The sequence below is a fragment of the Ranitomeya imitator genome, chromosome 2 (assembly GCF_032444005.1).
Source record: "Ranitomeya imitator isolate aRanImi1 chromosome 2, aRanImi1.pri, whole genome shotgun sequence".
In the NCBI taxonomy this organism is placed as follows: domain Eukaryota; kingdom Metazoa; phylum Chordata; class Amphibia; order Anura; family Dendrobatidae; genus Ranitomeya; species Ranitomeya imitator.
The window spans coordinates 38,608,773-38,629,387 of NC_091283.1; positions in this window are offsets into that span (position 1 = coordinate 38,608,773).

The following is a 20,615-nucleotide window of genomic DNA, read 5'->3' on the forward strand; positions in this document are numbered from 1 at the left end:
TGCAGGATCTGAGTCCATGGTGGCGTAGTGTGTTAGTTATGGTAGGCCTTGTTACATTGGTCCGAGCTCTCTGCAGTTCATTCACTAGGTCCCCCCACGTGGTTCTGGGATTTTTGCTCACCGTTCTTGTGATCATTCTGACCCCACGGGGTGGGATTTTGCGTGGAGCCCCAGATCGAGGGAGATTATCAGTGGTCTTGTATGTCTTCCATTTTCTAATTATTGCTCCCACTGTTGATTTCTTCACTCCAAGCTGGTTGGCTATTGCAGATTCAGTCTTTCCAGCCTGGTGCAGGGCTACAATTTTGTTTCTGGTGTCCTTTGACAGCTCTTTGGTCTTCACCATAGTGGAGTTTGGAGTCAGACTGTTTGAGGGTGTGCACAGGTGTCTTTTTATACTGATAACAAGTTTAAACAGGTGCCATTACTACAGGTAATGAGTGGAGGAAAGAGGAGACTCTTAAAGAAGAAGTTACAGGTCTGTGAGAGCCAGAAATCTTGATTGTTTGTTTCTGACCAAATACTTATTTTCCACCATAATATGCAAATAAAATGATAAAAAAACAGACAATGTGATTTTCTGGATTTTTTTTTCTCAGTTTGTCTCCCATAGTTGAGGTCTACCTATGATGTAAATTACAGACGCCTCTCATCTTTTTAAGTGGTGGAACTTGCACTATTGCTGACTGACTAAATACTTTTTTGCCCCACTGTACGTGCAAATATCAGCCTAGGAGCAGGAGCTGCAGAGTAGCATGTCTGTCATGCTGGATGTTTAGGCCACGCCCCCCATGCCTAACGACTTTTAAGTGGAAATCTGGCCTTCTGATTTCCCACTGAAACACAGGTTTATCACAAGCAATTTGGATTAGCTAATTGACCCTCCAGGCAGCACCACAGTATTAGGCCTAGCGATTTTTAAGTTGAATTCTGACCTTCTGATTTTCCACTAAAACATAGTTTTATCGCAAAACATTTGGTGTAGCTAATTGAGCCTTGTGGCTGCACCCAAATATTAGGCCTAACAATTTTTAAGTGGGAATCTGCCCTTCTGATTTGCCACTGAATCATAGTTTTATCACAAACGATTTGATTTAGCTAATTGTCCCTCCAGGCTACACCCCAATATTAGGCCTAATGATTTTTAAGTGAAAATCTGGCCTTCTAATTGCCACTGAATCATAGTTTTATCACAAACAATTTGGATTAGCTAATTGGCCAACCAGCCTGCACCCCAATATGAGGCCTAACAATTTTTAAGTGTAAACACAGCCTTCTGTTTTGCCACTGAAACAGTTTTATCGCAAACAATTTGGGTTAGCTAATTGGGTCTCCTTGCTGCACCGCAATTAGCGCTAATGATTTTAAGTGGAATCTGGCCTTCTTATTTGCCACTGAAACACAGCTTCATCATAAACAATTTGGAGTAGCAAATGGGGCCTCCGTGGACTGACGCACAGTTTTTGCACAATCTAGTTCAATGCTGGAAGGTCAATTTCACACAGGACACGATCCTATCTAGTTAACTGACAAGTTCACTTGCAGCACTATCAGGACCGGCTTCTCTGCATTTTGATACTGGGAAAATGGCGCCACAAAAATAAGATGTACGCTTTTTATATGGCCAGGGATATGTGACTCCGGCAACCAAACACAGAAGACCTTATGTCATGATGTTGTGGATGGTTTCTGCACCGTGAATGGCTGCCAGAATCAACTCAGATAAAGTTACAGGAAAAAAAAGAGCGCTTCACTCCTCTAACATCTCCACACCTCCTCCTCTCATCCAACATGTCACCCATCCCCCCACCCGCTCATTAGACAGCACCACTATCCTAGTGTAGCGCCCTGTGTCTGTGTCACCACAAAATGGTCACATATGTACTATTTTATATGTGTATTGCAAATGATGGAAGTTATGCTTTCTCTGCTGGGGACAACTACACACACAATTTACCTCGCTTCCTTAATCTGCCTGAAGCTTAGAGCTTTGCACAGATACCCTAACTGGGAGGCGAGGGGCGTAGTTAGTCTGTGAAGGGACAGTAGAAAAAGAAAATGGAGAATGTTCAGGGAGGAGAGACATGTGGTTCCTCCAGTGACCGTGCTGAGAAGAATCAGGGTATCAGCCCCTTGGCCATCCTGACTTCCAGAGTTGGGTGGCAGGTGAGAGGCTTTGTGGTTTTCTTAACCAGCAGTGAAGTATTTTCCCAGGAGCTCCATAGCTAAAGAGAATCAGTGAGAGATTTTGCAAGAACAAACACATGCTTCACATAGGATTCACGCTGCAAGTGCCGGGGGAGAAAATGCTGTGAGTACTTGGCTGTACTGGAAGTTTAAGGGTATGTGTCCACGTTCAGGCTTGCTTCAGGCTTTGGTCAGGATTTTATGCAGGTAAAATCCTGACCAAAACTGCACGTGAGGTCACTGGCAGGTCACCTGCGGTGTTCTTGCGTGTTTTGCTCATTGTAGCAACATGCTGCGTTCTGAAAAAACGCGCCGCATGTGCGTTTTTGCGGCAAAAACACATGCGTTGTTTCCTGCATAGTGGAGACTGGATTTCATTAAATCCCCTCCACTATGCTGTAACATCTGGACGCTGCGTTTTTGACGCTGCGGAAAAACGCAGCATCAAAAACGCAGCGTTTCCTGAACGTGGAAACATACCCTTAGACTCCAGGAAACCTTTGTCCCAAAAGGGATTAGAGCAGCAGGAAGTTTATACTAAATCGCAGCAGAGAAATATAATTCCCATTGTGCAGAGCAGACTGTATACTGTACCTGGTGAGAGTTGTATTCCATCCTCTGAAACTGTATTTGCAATACAGTAAATGGTAAAGTGACTTTCCGTGTCTCCTGCTTTATTACTCTGCACCATCTACTTTTGCCCCTATCCCTGGGGGCCAGCCCTAGTTGGAGGGGGGTTAACATCTGCACTGCCATCATAACCTACCCATCTGCAGTGCCAGCCATATTACAGTCGAACAGTCCAACTCTTGTCACAAACTCTTTTTTTTTCTAATATTTGTTTTCCTTTTTATTTCTTTATTTTTAATCTCTGTTTCACTGTCCCCAGAGCACAGTCACCGGTCTATGGGTACTGCCGCCATCCCCGTGACCCCCAGAATCCAACGCTGCCTGGCGACCAGAGTACCCCGCTCTGGGCGATACACTAGCCAAAGAAATAACAAGCATAAGTGGAAACATGATGATTTACTGAACTGTGAACGAATTTTGTCGACTTTGTGTAAAAATGCTCGTGAAAGCGAACACGAATCTGAATGTGCTGCATTCGAGATGAATTTGAGATTGACAAACTTTTTCCGAACAAGTTCGCTCATCTCTACTTTTAAATTCAAAGCCTTGCTGCTGCTTTATTCCATGGACTCATTGACCGATTCATGCTCTTTATGGTGTTCAATACTCTGAAATTCATCAAAGCAGGAAAAAATAGCCGATTCAATGTGTCCATTCACAGTTTCTTTCCACCATCTGTATGTAAGAGGTAGTGGTGGGACACTTTACACTACTGGAGCTGAAATTTCTTCTTCTGAACTCTCCAGTGCTTTGTTTCCATCTATTTCTGGGTGCTTCTTTAAGTATATTTGCACATAATCAAGGTGCCCAGGGACAGAGGCAGCAAATACACACCTTCATCTCCTTGAATTTCCACCAGATTTGACTGTAACCACATTGTTCTTTTACTTTTAGGCCTCATTCCATTTACAGTAAAAAGCAGAATGATGTGTTTTACCAAAAAACGTTATTTTGGTCGCATCTGTGCACAAGACGCCTGATGGCCCTCTGAAAATAGTGGGGGCCGCCTGCTATACCTCTATAAATTGTGAAGGCCGTCTGCTAGCCCTCCAAGTTTCAAACTTGACAATATTAATATGAAAAAGAACATTTGCCTACCTCAGATGGATAAGTTATATTGCAGTAGCATAAATTAAATTGCAAAGAACAGCTGTCTGCTGACCATTGTCACGGTCATAGTTTGTGGAACCACTGTGCCACAGACCGCGGAGAGCCTGGAGGGGCGTGACTAGAGCCTTTGATGGTGAGGTTAGACTTGGCTCCCGATGAATGCCAGGTACCACTCCAGGGCAGACCAGCGGTCGCGCAGAAGCTGAACCCGTAGGACAGACTGGGTAGAGCAGCAGGCAGAGTTTGTAACAGAGACAGAGTTTGCGTCTGAGTGCAGCAGGCAGGATTAGCTTCTGTGTGCAGCAAGCAGGATTTGTACTTTGAGAACGGCAAGTAGGATTTGTACTTGGAGTACAGCAGGTAGAATTTGTACTTGGAGTACAGCAGGCAGGAACTGCACTGGTATGCGACCTTACACAAAATAGACAGAAACAGGAATGTTGCTCAAGCACCTCCCCATTGGAGAGGAAGCAATATATACATAATGCCTCAAAACCATTGGCTGGGGAGGAAATAGCAAGTGCACAAGCTGACCCTTTAAAAGGGCAGGAGCGCGCGCGTGTGCCCTTAGAACATGGCCAGAGGCCCGGCTGGAAGTGCTGCTGGGAGCATATGGAGCATGACAGGGAGAGGGACCAACTGGAGTGCGGGTGAGTGAACTGACATGACGGGAAGCCGGCATGGTGCTAACAACCATCCAAAATTGCCCAGTGAAGGTTGGCTGCTAGCCCTTTAAAATTAGAGTGAGGGCCACCTGATGGCCCTCTGACAATAGAGAGGGCCACTTGCTGGCCCTCTGACAATAGTAAAGGCCCTATACAAATGGTGATGGTCACCTAATGGCCCTGAAAAAAAATAGAATTGTGATTTTCAGAATCCCTCCTTCATACATTAAACAGGATGTGCCTGATCCTGTCTCGCACACCACATGGACAGATAATAATAATAATATTAATAATCTTTATATTTATATAGCGCTAACATATTCTGCAGCACTTGACAGGTTGCACACATTATCATCACTGTCCCCGATGGGGCTCACAATCTAAATTCCCCATCAGAATGCCTTTGGAATGTGGGAGGAAACCGGAGAACCCGGAGGAAACCCACGCAAACACGGGGAGAACATACAAACTCCTTGCAGATGTTGGATAAGGTATTATAATTATAAAATTACATTTCCTGTAGAATGTTTTTTTCACCATTTAAAGCAATGCAAATGTGCAAAAACGCAGCAAAAACGCTACATGAGAACTTAGTCCAAGATGTGGAGGAAAATTTTTATTCTCTTATTTATTTTGCCTTATATAGAAGTCATTATCCTGGAAAGAATGTTTCTTAAGATTTTTTTCCAGTCAAATCCATTTTAGCTGCGGTTTTCTATGTTTTATTGTCAGTCAGGTAAATTGGCATAATACTCTGACAACATTGTTCTCAGCAGCAACCTGGGATTCAGAGATGATTCCAGGGGTCTTCCCTATGATATTCCCATGACATTGCAGTGCTGTTAACATCGTTTTCAGCAATTTTTAGACCCTCCCCAGACCTCCGAGGGTGCCGCTGGAAAAATGCTTGAGTTTTCCATTGACTTGATTACGCCATCCAGTGGTGTAACTAGAAAGTTATGGGCCCCGATGCGAACTTTCAAATGGGGCCACCCCAACCATGCAAAAATATTTTCCACCCAAATCCAGATTTTCCCTATTCATTTCGCACACTATAGCTTTATTGCAAAGTTGTATAGTGTGACCTCAGTGGCGTAACTATCCGGTTCCCCATCCTGGTATATATCTGTCCCCCGTACTGCCATTGTTATGTAATTTATAAAAGAAAATAAACCATTATACTCATCAGGGGCTTATAGAAGTCATGGGGATCCATGCTTATGTAACTTTTCTCGATTATTCTCAAACTAATATTGAGTTACTGCCTATTCTGGAACATCTATGGAATCGTAGAGCCTGTTCAAGTCATTACAAGGAAGTCTGCAAAACCAAAACATCAAAACCTCCAGGAAGAGATAATTAACCACAAAAGAGCCTTTAAAGCAGTATCATCAGGATCAAGTTACTGAATGATGGTCTTCTATGATGCAACCTCTACTCTTATTAGTGAAGTTTTAGGTCTGTAAATCCTTTCAATCTCTATTAAAGTTATGTAGTTTTTATAAATTTTCACTTTATAATTATGTCTGGTTCATCCAATGACTTATATAGAGGTAAAACTACATTTTTATCATGTGTAACGACGCCTTGGTAAAAGCTATCTGGCACTAGTTGTTGAACCCAACAGTTTGCTTTAGCTTAAAATAGCTCCTGACAGTTTTAACTTCTTTATAAAAAAAATGTTCAACTTTACATCTGACAAAACTGCTCGCCTTCTAGACTCTAACTAATCACGTTGTCCGCCTGTCTACTGACAGAATGAAAGCCCAGTGCTCACTGTCCAGCAAGATAACACCCGATTTCACTGAACAGTAGTTAGTGGCTCCACTAAATCTTGTTGACAAAACATGAATCACCATATTTTAAGGAGAAGAAAGGTTATTGTCAGTGCTCAATGGTAGGATGGATATCCAGGCATTGTTCACAAAAGACAATGGTATTTCTAGTTGCAGTGAAGAAAACTTTATTGATATGTAAGCATATCATGTTCAAGGGTGCTAGTGTCACGGGGCTACCGCAACAGAGAGGTTCCAGAGAACCGCAGCGCTCTGGGCCTCGTTCACACACAGTGAGCAGAAGCTCTTCTCCTGTATTCTGACCTGGCTTTGTGCCAGCAGTGCAGGAGTTAACCTTGTTGCTGAGTTGCTGTGAGCTGGGTCTCTCAGCTGAAGTGGATTTTTGTAATCTCCTCCTCTATATAGATCCAGCCTTGACTACAGCTATTGTCAGTGATCAGTTCTGCTGCCTGGCTTGGAGGTTGAAGGAGCGTAGTATTTGGAGCTTGGAGGTTTATTACAGAGATTGGTGTCTGCTGTTTTGGTTGCATGTTAAACCTGTTTTCCTTCCTAGTTTTATCCTTCTCTTCCCTTCTATGTGTTAACTCTGTGGTTGTGTGAGCATTTGGTGAGTTTGAGTCTTTTAGTTACCTTATCTGTATACCCTGTTTATTGTTGTGTTTATACACTGGTGCAGTCCTCCTCCCTGGGGGGTAGAGGGGGCCACTGATAGGGCCTGCCCAGGAGACAGGGATACGCTGGCGGCTCAGGCCTCCTAACCATCATAGGTACCCCTGAGATAAGGGAAAGTCAGGGCCCCATTATAGTGGCAGGGACAGGTGCAGGTCCCAGTATGCCATCCTGCCCCTTTATCGCCGTAAAGGCGTGACAGCTAGTCTTTACAAGATGGCCTCCCGGACCTTGATCATGGTCTGTTACAATTAATGTGGTGGACGCTCATAGGAGAAGCTGAAAGCTTTAAGGTCTGTGATCAAGGTCCAAAAGGACAAAAACATTGTCAATCTTATACAGTATGATATATATAGAGACCCCTGATCTTGATGACAGGATGATCTGGTAGGCATTTGTAACGTGACACACATATTGGCTAAGGTTGGTCACTGGTGGAGCCCATAACTGTTTCAATGTGAATGTCCAGCCATGTGGCCACTTATTATGTTTCAAGTGTGGGACCAGGAGGGACCAAGAAGCACCACACAACCTGAGCCGGGCAGGGATGGAAGTAAGCTGCTGTGAATTGCTAAGGATGAGTAGGGATTTTTTCTTTTGCTAATGTAGTCAATGCTATTTTTTTTCCATTTTACGGGAAATAAATTCAAGCTGGGTGAAGTGGTGAAAACGCACACTTTCCCCACTTTTTGTGGGGAGGAGCGGTATTATTATGTTATGTTTATATTTATATAAAAAAATGACCTGACAACTTGATTCCCCAGGTCAGTGCCATTCTGGTAATTCCAAATTTGCGTAAGCTTTTTTTTATGTTTTAGCTGTTAGAAAATTCTGAACTTTGTAGAAAAAAAAAGGTTGTTTGCGTCACCCTTTTCGGAGACGCCTGACTTTTTTTTTAACATTTTCACCTCTATGAAACTAAGTGAAGGCTCGGTTACAATGACACTTTTTTTCATCGTTTACATATGTGTTAAAGAAATCTATAATTACACAAATCTGACTTTTACCGATGCAGCAATACCAAAATAATTTAATTTTTTACTAACTTCTTTACTTTGGTGATGGTCTTCATAGGTACACTACTATGTAATAAATTTCAGTAAACCAAATATATTGAGCAGCGAATTGCAGCCTTTGATCAGTTTTCACAGTACGTAACGTTTACATGATATACAGGATGGCCACATTAACACATTAACCACATTTTCCATTTAAGGGCAGTGAGATATGTAAGTGTCATAAAGTAGAAGAGAAGAACCGTTGCATAATCTCACTTTTCTTCTATACTCTGATCGCAAAATGGATCTTTCTGTGACTCTCTCCATATTTTCTCTTCTGGGTCTTGTTCTACAAATAGGTAAGAAAATATACAGTATATTATGGCATCCATCAGTTTATTCTTATCTAGAAAGTTCTGAGGGATGAATTTCTTTAGACCAAAGATTAAAAGAAGAATACTTGGTTGGAGAATCTTTAAAAAAAAAAAAAAACAGTAAAACATTTTTAGAACTTTTTTCTTAATATAAGCTGTCATAGACATAAAATAAATCAATATCTACTTTCCATTTAATGTCTATCTTTACATAAAAAGAAAAACAAAAAAACTCAAGAAAATACAGATAGATATATTCTGTATAATTCATGATTTGGACATATCAATAAAGTTCATTGCCAAATAAGAATAACCAAATTATAAAAAAGACAAGAAAACTTTGCACATTTTCTCTTCTATTTTTAAGCTAAATGTATTTTAAATAGTATAAATGATATAATGTCTGATTATAGTAATATGTAAGAAATCAAAGAGAAAAAATATTTTCAATTGACATAAAGATGCAATAAAATAAAAAAAAAAACATTTAAAACAATAAATGTAAAGTCAATATAAATATAAGATTGAAAGAATAAAAAAGATATTAAGAAAAGCCTTTTAGATTCATCACAATCTCTCTTCGAGCGATCATTAAATTTTCTTAACACCTCTAATTTTACAACAGATTTTCTTTGGGCAGTAATGCCATTGATCCGCTGTAAACTTCAAAACAGTAACAACACAAAAGATAACAAAAAGACCTGACATTTTTATTCAAATTCTAATATTTGTTTGATAACACAAACAACACAAAAAACTGAAATATCAATGTCATAATACATATATGTTGCATTTTTCATCACATAAAATAAGAAAAATTAAATGAAAAATACAGTATACCATGATTAAGACCTTCTGGTCAAAACACGATGGTTGAAGATTTTACTGAGTGTTTGATATTATTTCTTTGAAAAATACAGTATATTATATTCTGAGATGACTGAACAAAAAATTAATGTACGTAATCTATGTTGTGAAGCAATTTTTGGACTGGCAAGCATAACAATAATAATACTAAGAGTTACAAAATTAGATTTCCGAATTTTTGAAGACATCAAGAATGGACATGTGAAGAAAAATATTTGTTACACTGCATACGTACAGTGGGGCAAAAAAGTATTTAGTCAGTCAGCAATAGTGCAAGTTCCACCACTTAAAAAGATGAGAGGCGTCGGTAATTTACATCATAGGTAGACCTCAACTATGGGAGACAAACTGAGAAAAAAAAATCCAGAAAATCACATTGTCTGTTTTTTTATCATTTTTTTGGCATATTATGGTGGAAAATAAGTATTTGGTCAGAAACAAACAATCAAGATTTCTGTCTCTCACAGACCTGTAACTTCTTCTTTAAGAGTCTCCTCTTTCCTCCACTCATTACCTGTAGTAATGGCACCTGTTTAAACTTGTTATCAGTATAAAAAGACACCTGTGCACACCCTCAAACAGTCTGACTCCAAACTCCACTATGGTGAAGACCAAAGAGCTGTCAAAGGACACCAGAAACAAAATTGTAGCCCTGCACCAGGCTGGGAAGACTGAATCTGCAATAGCCAACCAGCTTGGAGTGAAGAAATCAACAGTGGGAGCAAAAATTAGAAAATGGAAGACATACAAGACCACTGATAATCTCCCTCGATCTGGGGCTCCACGCAAAATCCCACCCCGTGGGGTCAGAATGATCACAAGAACGGTGAGCAAAAATCCCAGAACCACGTGGGGGGACCTAGTGAATGAACTGCAGAGAGCTGGGACCAATGTAACAAGGCCTACCATAAGTAACACACTACGCCACCATGGACTCAGATCCTGCAGTGCCAGACGTGTCCCACTGCTTAAGCCAGTACATGTCCGGGCCCGTCTGAAGATTGCTAGAGAGCATTTGGATGATCCAGAGGAGTTTTGGGAGAATGTCCTATGGTCTGATGAAACCAAACTGGAACTGTTTGGTAGAAACACAACTTGTCGTGTTTGGAGGAAAAAGAATACTGAGTTGCATCCATCAAACACCATACCTACTGTAAAGCATGGTGGTGGAAACATCATGCTTTGGGGCTGTTTCTCTGCAAAGGGGCCAGGACGACTGATCCGGGTACATGAAAGAATGAATGGGGCCATGTATCGTGAGATTTTGAGTGCAAACCTCCTTCCATCAGCAAGGGCATTGAAGATGAAACGTGGCTGGGTCTTTCAACATGACAATGATCCAAAGCACACTGCCAGGACAACGAAGGAGTGGCTTCGTAAGAAGCATTTCAAGGTCCTGGAGTGGCCTAGCCAGTCTCCAGATCTCAACCCTATAGAAAACCGTTGGAGGGAGTTGAAAGTCCGTGTTGCCAAGCGAAAAGCCAAAAACATCACTGCTCTAGAGGAGATTTGCATGGAGGAATGGGCCAACATACCAACAACAGTGTGTGGCAACCTTGTGAAGACTTACAGAAAACGTTTGACCTCTGTCATTGCCAACAAAGGATATATTACAAAGTATTGAGATGAAATTTTGTTTCTGACCAAATACTTATTTTCCACCATAATGTGCAAATAAAATGTTAAAAATACAGACAATGTGATTTTCTGGATTTTTTTTTCTCAGTTTGTCTCCCATAGTTGAGGTCTACCTATGATGTAAATTACAGACGCCTCTCATCTTTTTAAGTGGTGGAACTTGCACTATTGCTGACTGACTAAATACTTTTTTGCCCCACTGTATATGGGGCTTTAATTTATGCATTTCATTTGTAATATATTATTTTGAGCAGAACATGAGCAAAAACAAAGCGGAACTTATTTTATGTTTTATCCTGCTCACCAATTATGTTACAAAATGTTTTTACTCATGTTACAGTTATTCAATTTCAAATATTATTTACTATGTTCCATGATTTATGAATGCTTTCAATAGAGATTTTACTTTAAAAACATTTTTATGTATTTATTAGCTTCATATAACAGCTATGATATTTAATTATTATTTTTTAATCAATTTTTATTGTATTATTAGTACTTGGGGAAGACTGTCTCACTGTATTTCACCTCTCTCCCGCAACCCCCAATCCATCCGAATGGCCTGAGTCATAGCCTCCTCCAAGGAGCTGGGTGGCAAATGGAGAGCCAAGGCATCCTTAAGATGATCTGACAGTCCCTTCCTGAACTGGCATCTTAGCGCAGAGTCATCCCACGATGATGGAACCTCCCACAGTAACAAAATAATTATCCCCACCCGTTAGATCTCGTCTCCAGAGGATCGGGGTCTAAGAGAGGACATCAGCTTACAACTCTACCAGAACGTACAGAATTTCTCCTTTTATCTGGAGAAAGTACCGTATTTTTCGGACTATAAGATGCACCGGACCATAAGACGCACCTAGATTTTAGAGGAGGAAATTAGGTTAAAAAAAACTGAAGCAAAAAATGCGGTCAATGGTCCCTTCGTCCCTATCCTGGTATGCATGGCCCTCATCCCCATCCTGGTATGCATGGCCTCATCCTTATTCTGGTATGCATGGCCCCATCCCTGTCCTGGTATACATGGTCCCATTCTTATTCTGATATGATTGATTGGCCCCATCCCATTCCTGGTATGATTAATTGATTGGCCCCCATGCAGTTTCTAGTATGATTGATTGGCCCCCATCCAGTTCCTGGTATGATTGATTGATTGGCCCCCATCCAGTTCCCGGTATGATTGATTGATTGGCCTCCATCCAGTTCCTGGTATGATTGATTGATTGATTGGCCCCCATCCAGTTCCCAGTATGATTGATTGATTGGCCCCCATCCAGTTCATAGAATGATTGATTGGCCCCATCCAGGTCCCAGTATGATTGATTGATTGGCCCCATCCTATTCCCGGTATGATTGATTGATTGGCCCCCATCCAGTTTCTGGTATGATTGGCCCCATCCCAGTCCTGGCATCCATGGCCCCATCAGAAAAGATAAAAAAAAACATTACTCTTACCTTCATCCGCTCCCTTGCAGTCGCAGTGTCCTGCTCCGGTGCCAGCAACTGCTTAACGCTTGTAAGCAGCGCATGCCGAGCACAGCTGCCAGAATACTCACCGGGACTATTCATTGGAGATCGCCGTGAGTATTCATTCCCCTTCAGCAGCGTGCAGTGTCAGCCTCCTGCTTCCTGCTCCTGCCGGTGGTCACGTGTGCGGATACTTAAGAGAAATTAATATTCAGAATATTAATTTCTCTTAAGTATCGGCACACACGATCGCCAACAGGAGCAGAAAGCAGGTGGCCGACACTGCACGCTACTGGAGAGGAATTGATACTCATTGCGATCTCCGATGAACGGTCTCCATGAGTATTCCAGCAGTTGTGTTCGCTCTGCTTGTGAGCATCACATGATGTCCCTGCCATGCGCTGCTTACAAGCATTAAAGGGAACCTGTCACCTGAATTTGGCGGGACTGGTTTTGGGTCATATGGGCGGAGTTTTCGGGTGTTTGATTCACCCTTTCCTTACCCGCTGGCTGCATGCTGGCTGCAATATTGGATTGAAGTTCATTCTCTGTCCTCCATAGTACACGCCTGCACAAGGCAAGATTGCTTTGCGCAGGCGTGTACTATGGAGGACAGAGAATGAACTTTAATCCAATATTGCAGCCAGCATGCAGCCAGCGGGTAAGGAAAGGGTGAATCAAACACCCGAAAACTCCGCCCATATGACCCAAAACCAGTCCCGCCAAATTCAGGTGACAGAGTCCCTTTAAGCAGCTGCTGGCAACGGAGCAGGATGCTGCGACTACGAGGGAGCGGAGGAAGGTAAGAGTAATGTTTTTTTTAATCTTTTCTGATTGGGCCATGGATACCAGGACTGGGTAGTTTGGGAAATAGAACCCTGAAGGGTGTTAGCAGTCACAGAAAGCTCCCCCTGCAGTCAGTTATGGGATGTGTCCAGGGCCCTATGTTCCACAGACAAATCCTGCATTATTAGTGTCAGACTAGACATCTGATCCACCAAGGTACTGAGCGGATCCATAAACAAAGAAGCAAGGAAAAAACAACTCTGCAGTCAGTTATAAAGTCACGTGCCTGCTATGCAGGTAGATGCAGCTCCACTAGATGGCAATAGAATGGAAAGAGGACTGCATACAGCAGGAACAGACCTGTAGTGCAGCAGCAAGGCCCCAGTAGGTGGCAGCGGAATCGTAACCAAGCCGGGTCGATATTAGTCTGTAGCGCAGTACCAAAGGAATAGTCAAGCACAGAGTCAGAAACAAGCCAAATGGGTCAATACCGGTCAGGAGAAAATATGCCAAAGACAAGAAACAAACAACAGATCAGAGTCCAAGCCAAGTCCGGTACCAGGAAGTCGAAACATGAAAGGGGAACACAGAGTGGGGACGGAAAGAGGGGAGTAAAAAGACACGGGTACAGTCAGCAAAAGCAGCAGGATGAATCAGGGTGTGCAGAGTCAGCTACACATGCCATAGGCAGAAACTATAACTGACACTGCCTGCAGGATGCAGAGGAGCTAAATAGCAAACCTGAACCCAGAATGAGGCAGGGCAAAATTAATCCTTGACGTGATCACACCGGGAAAGAGAGACAGGATATAAAACTCGGCCTGGATCATGACAGTAATTGCACCTGTTTGAACTTGTTATCAGTATAAAAGACACCTGTCCACAACCTCACACAGTCACACTCCAAACTCCACTATGGTGAAGACCAAAGAGCTGTTGAAAGACACCAGAAACAAAATTTTAGCCCTGAACCAGGCTGGGAAGACTGAATCTCCAATAGGCAATCAGCTTGATGTGATGAAATCAACTGTGGGAGCAATAATAAGAAAATGGAAGACATACAAGAACATTGATAATCTCCCTTGATCTGGGGCTCCATGCAATATCTCACCCCACGGGGTCAAAATGATCACAAGAACAGTGAGCAAAAATCCCAGAACCACATGGGGGGATCTAGTGAATGTCCTACATAGAGCTGGGACCACCGTAACAAAGGCTACCATCAGTAACACACTACGCCGCTGGAGCGCCCGCTAGGACCTCGGGGAACTCTGGCTTGGTCCTGGTGGTCATTAAAGGGGTGGTCGTGGTGGCAGTGACCCCATCTGTGACCCTGGGCATCCAAGTTACAGGGAAGGTCTTTAAAGGGGTTGTTTGGAATAAAGAATGTTCATGACACCACCTGTGGTATTTGGTCAGGGATGACCGACACTGCTTAAAGGGGTCCACTGGGAATGATGTTATGGCAGCAGGGATGGTATGGCTTCCCACAGGTGAAACTTAGTCTTCAGTGTAGTAGATAAAGATGATAGATGGTGTAGTGCCAGCAAGAATTGGAGGACACAAGGTTTCAGTCTCTTTACCTTTTACTGGTATAATTCAGCCACAGTCCAGGGTACGGATCACAAGTGCTGGTGAAGTCGGCAAGCTTGGAAGCAATTCGGAATCTCCCTAGCCAGATGGGGTTGGTAGCCTTCCTTACTGTGCTATGTTGTAGTCCCTTGCTGCCTAAGGCTTCACACAAGGTCCTCACTTTCTCTCTGTCCCTTTAAATAGGACAGTACCTGCATGGCAGGCAGCACGAGCCTTTTTAGAGGTGTCTCTGGTTATGACTCCGGGCTCTATATGCTGCTGTGCCTTTGGATGTTAATGGTGGACAGGCGACTTCAAACCTCCTGCCCGCTGGTTTCAAATGTGGGGCATACAGTTACCCCCACAACCTTGGAATTCCAGCCTCCTGTTTCTGCGCTTCAGCGTGGAAGAAGCTAAGTCACAGTTCCCCTCCAGCTCTTTACTTCTCCTTTGCTTCTTCTCCTCTGTCACCTACAGACAGCTCTGTCTCTCTCTTCTCTTTCCAGGAGGTGCAGAACCACGTGTCTGCTCGGCCCCAGCCTTTCCACTCCTCACTCTCCTCTGACAGACTACTCTCTCACCGACTAACTAACTCCTCCTCCAGTCAGAATATATGTAGGGAAGTTCCCCTGAATCCGGGTCTTGAGCTCCCCCTTCTGGCCTGGAGTCAGAACAGTGTTGTATGTACTTGTTACCAGTTAAAGGGATCCTCGTCGTTTCCAAGCATGGCATCGCCCTACCTGTGAGGAAGGCAATACCACTGTGACAACCAGACTCCTGGGGTGTCACACCACCAGGGACTCAAATCCTGCAGTGCCAGACGTGTCCCCCTGCTTAAGCCAGTACATGTCCAGGCTCGTCTGAAGTTTCCTAGAGAGCATTTGGATTATCCAGAAAAGAATTGGGAGAATGTCCTATGGTGTTAGGGCTGGCGGAATGCACCGAGTAAATAAAGAGATGTTATTTGGTGCGTTCACAGCCCGGGGTCCACCGTGCAGGAAAAGAACCTGCTGCTGGCAAACAGCGGCACAATATGGCGGTAGAAGCGAACTCTGTTGCTTCACAGAGTCGCTATAAGGAAAGGACTGTGTCCTGTTAAACTCCACAGGAATACACAGTAACTGCTGAGCAGATAGCAGCTTGTGGTCACGCAGTCCAGGAGGCAAACATACAATCTCCTCACCGGAGGAGCCGGTATTCTAGTGGCTTATTTCAGCCGGGGCCCTGTAACCAAACACACAATCTCCTCACCGGAGGTGACGGTATTCTAGTGGCTTATTTCAGCCGGGTCCCTGAATACACACAAGCGTGACCACACTGGCGCAAAACTCATGTCATGCATTGATACTAGCGCATGGCCGTGCGGCCATGCGAGCCTTATATAGCTGCAGCAAGTAAAAGACCTTCCTAGAAGGACCAATGAGAGACTGCCATACCTGAGCATGTGACCCCAGATCTCCACTGAGAGATCTTACCCTGGGCATGCTCAGTGTGTGAAAAGCAGGAGTTAGTCCTAGCAGCTATAGGACCTTCCTACCATGTGACCCTCGATCTCCACTGAGAGATCTTACTCAGGGCATGCTCAGAATGAGAAAAGCAGGACTTAGTCGCAGAAGCATCTGCTCGCCGCTGCCCAGCACTGACTTCAATGGCAGAAGCAGGAAAGGCAGCAGTAACTCTTTGTACAGAGTGGGACTGAGCAAGACGCTTGGACTGACGTCTCCGCTGAGCAGGCTCAACTGCGGCAGGAGAGGAATGGGAGACCGCAGCGGAGATGGCCCGAGATTCCCCCTGTGCAGAGGCGGGAACTCGACCCCTAACATTACCCTCCCTCCTAGGGCCCCCCCCTCCTTGGACCTTGCTACGCTCAAAGGCAGCAATGAGCTGCGGAGCCTGAATGTGCTCAGCAGGCTCCCAGGACCTGTCCTCAGGACCATAACCCTTCCAGTCCACCAAATAAAATTTTTTACCACGTACCACCTTGCACCCCAAAATAGCATTCACCTCGTAATCGTCCGTAGACGAACCTGATGTCCCAGCAGATGACTCGGAATACCGGGACATGTATACGGGTTTCAAGAGGGACACATGAAAGGTGTCGGTGATACCCAGGCGTGGCGGAAGTGCTAAACGATAGACCACAGGATTAACCTGTTCGAGGACCTTAAAAGGACCCAAGTAGCGAGGTGCAAACTTAGTGGACTCCACTCGCAGCCTGATGTTACGGGCGGAGAGCCACACCAAGTCGCCAGGAGCAAAGGTCGGAGCGGGGCGCCGATGTGCATCGGCGGTGGACCTCATTCTCTCCTTGGAGGCCCGAATGGCATCCTGAGTGCGGTCCCAAATATCCCGTGCCTCCACAGCCCAGTCTGCCACCCTGGAGTCGGCGGAAGACACGGGCATAGGCACAGGTACCCGCGGATGCTGACCATAGTTAAGGAGAAATGGGGTTTGTCCAGTGGAGTCGGCTACGGCGTTGTTCAGCGCAAACTCTGCCCAAGATAGCAAGGATGCCCAGTCATCCTGCCTGGCTGAGACAAAATGTCGCAGATATGTGACCAAGGTCTGGTTGGCCCTCTTTACCAACCCATTCGTCTCGGGATGATATGCGGAAGAGAGATTTAACTCAATGCTGAGAAGACGACAAAGCTCTCTCCAGAACCGAGACGCAAACTAGGGACCCCGGTCACTGACAATTTTGTCCGGCATACCGTGTAGGCGGAAGATGTGTTTTATGAACAACGCTGCCAAAGCCCGTGCAAAAGGTAACCGTGGAAGCGGGACCAAATACACCATTTTAGAAAAATGATCGGTGACAACCCAAATGATGGTACAGCCACGAGACTTGGGCAAACCCACCACAAAGTCCATCCCGACCATCTCCCAGGGCCTGTCTGCCACCGGCAAGGGATAGAGTAGCCCTGCTGGCCGTTGTCGAGGAGATTTGTTTTTGGCACAGGAGACACATGCCTGAACGTAATCTCTGACATCACGAACCATATGTGGCCACCAGTACGACCTCGCCAGTAGCTCAGATGTCTTTTTTGTCCCAAAGTGTCCACCCACCCTGGACGAATGAGCCCAAGAGAGAACCTCCGGTCACACATTAATGGGTACAAAAGTCTTGCCCGGAGGCACAGACTCTAGCGAAACCGGAGCTACGGTTCTCAGGCTCTCAGAAGGGACAATAAGCCGAGGCTCCCCTTCCTCCTCCTCAGATGACACAACAGAGCGAGAGAGGGCATCAGCACGAATGTTCTTCTCCCCAGCGAGATAATGGAGGGTGAAGTGGAACCGGGAGAAGAACAAGGACCATCTGGCCTGGCGAGAATTTAGCCGCTGGGCTGTTTGCAAATATAACAAATTTTTGTGGTCCGTGAAGACTTGAAAGGGAAAGCGAGCCCCCTCCAAGAGATGTCTCCACTCCAAGAAAGCCAACTTCATCGCTAGCAACTCCCTGTCCCCGATGGAATAATTCCTCTCCGCTGGTGTGAAGGTCTTGGAGTAGAAGAAGCAAGGATGCTTCCGACCTTGAGCATCCTTTTGAAAGAGGACTGCTCCTGCACCAACGGATGAGGCATCCACCTCCATTATGAATGGCTTATCAACATCGGGACGATGTAGGATGGGAGCGCTAGAAAAACGGGACTTAATAGAAGAAAAGGCCCTGGAGACCTCTTCTGACCACAATTTTGGATTTGCTCCCTTCTTGGTGAGGGCTACCAAGGGAGCTACCAAAGTTGAGAAGTGGGGAATGAACTGGCGGTAATAATTAATGAACCCCATAAAGCGCTGCACCGCTTTAAGAGAATGGGGTTCTTGCCAGTCCATCACAGCCTGTAGTTTGGCAGGATCCATAGCCAATCCCTGGGCGGAGATGATATAGCCCAGGAAAGGTAAAGACTCCTGCTCAAACATACACTTCTCCAACTTTGCATAGAGAGAATTTGCCCGTAAGAGGTCGAAGACTCTGCCAACATCTCTCCGGTGGGAGTCAATATCTGGAGAAAAGATGAGAATATCATCCAGATAGACTACGACCGAGGTGGAAAGCATATCCCGGAAGATGTCATTGACAAAGTCTTGGAAAACGGCTGGGGCATTACAGAGCCCGAAGGGCATCACCAGATACTCATAGTGCCCATCTCTGGTGTTAAATGCCGTCTTCCATTCGTCCCCCTCACGGATGCGAATCAGGTTATAAGCACCCCGCAGATCTAATTTGGTAAATACCTTAGCTCCCCTTAGCCTATCAAAAAGCTCAGAAATCAGGGGCAGCGGGTACTTATTCTTAACGGTGATGGCGTTAAGACCCCTGTAATCTATGCAAGGACGTAATTCTCCATTCTTCTTCTGCACGAAGAAGAACCCTGCCCCTGCTGGTGACACTGACTTCCTAATGAACCCTCTTGCCAAATTCTCCTGGATGTATTGGGACATGGCCTCCGTTTCCGGAAGAGAGAGGGGATAGACACGTCCCCGAGGAGGTTCTGCTCCAGGCAAGAGATCTATAGGAAGGACAGTCATAGGGGCGGTGAGGCGGAAGGGTCTCCGCAGCCTTTTTGGAGAAGACGTCTGCATAGGACCAATAGTATTTGGGAAGAGAAGAGAGATTTGCGGGTATCTCAGTGGTGGAAACCTGAACGCACTCTTTCACACATCTGCCCTTACAGGATTCACTCCAACCCAATATCCTCCCAGAGGACCACTCAATATGTGGGGAGTGGAAATGGAGCCAGGGTATTCCCAGCAGAATCTCATCCATTCCCTCGGGAAGGACAAGAAGGGAAATTATCTCCTGGTGGGATGGGGACATAGCTAACGTGAAAGGGACAGTCTGGTGTGTGATCTGAGATGGAAGTGTCGACCCATTCACTACCCTAACAGTCACCGGTTTGGCGAGCATCACCAGAGGTATTGCATGGCGCAGAGCAAAAGCTAAGGAGATGAAATTCCCCTCAGCTCCAGAATCCACACAAAGCTCGACTGTTAGAGAGTAAGAGCCTAATATGATTGTCCCTTTGAAGGACAGCTTGGAGGAAAATGCCGCTGTGTCTAGTGAACCTCCTCCAAGGGTTACTAGACGTGATCGTTTACTCGACCGCCGTGGACATTTATTGGCATAATGTCCTTCTTGTTGGCAATTTCTGCAAACCACGGGTACTCGAGCGGTCCGAGACTTAGGTCCCGCTCGAGAAACCTCCATGGCCTCATGGGAGTCGGACGCCTGAACGGAAGATTCCAGAGGTCTGGCAAAGGTGGGAGCCAGCCGAAACCTCTGCCTACACTGGGCCCGCTCCAACCTCCGCTCGCTAAAACGGAGGTCGATGCGGGTAGATATAGAAATAAGCTCCTCCAGTGTGGCGGGAATCTCCCTGGTGGCCAAGGCGCCCTTCACATGGTCTGCCAGTCCTCTCCAGAACACCGGAATAAGGACTTTATCCGGCTATTCCAGCTCAGAGACCAGAGTCCGGAATTGCACGGCGAACTGGCTGACCATGGACGAACCCTGTGTTGTTGCCAACAATTGGAGCGCGGTATCGTGGGTGACACGAGGTCCCAAAAAGACCTGTTTCAGAGCGTCCAGGAAGAGAGGAGCACTCTGCGCCACACGATCATTGCGCTCCCATAGCGGCGTTGCCCACTCCAACGCCCTGCCCGACAAAAGGGATAAAATAAATCCCACTTTCGCCCGTTCCGTAGGAAAACGTGCATCCAGAAGCTCAAGATGTATGGAGCACTGACTCACGAATCCCCGACATAGCTTACTGTCACCAGCAAACTTGTCTGGAAGCGGGAGACGGGATAAAGTCGGAGCAGGGGTGGCAGAGGACAAACTGGCTGCAGCTACACTTG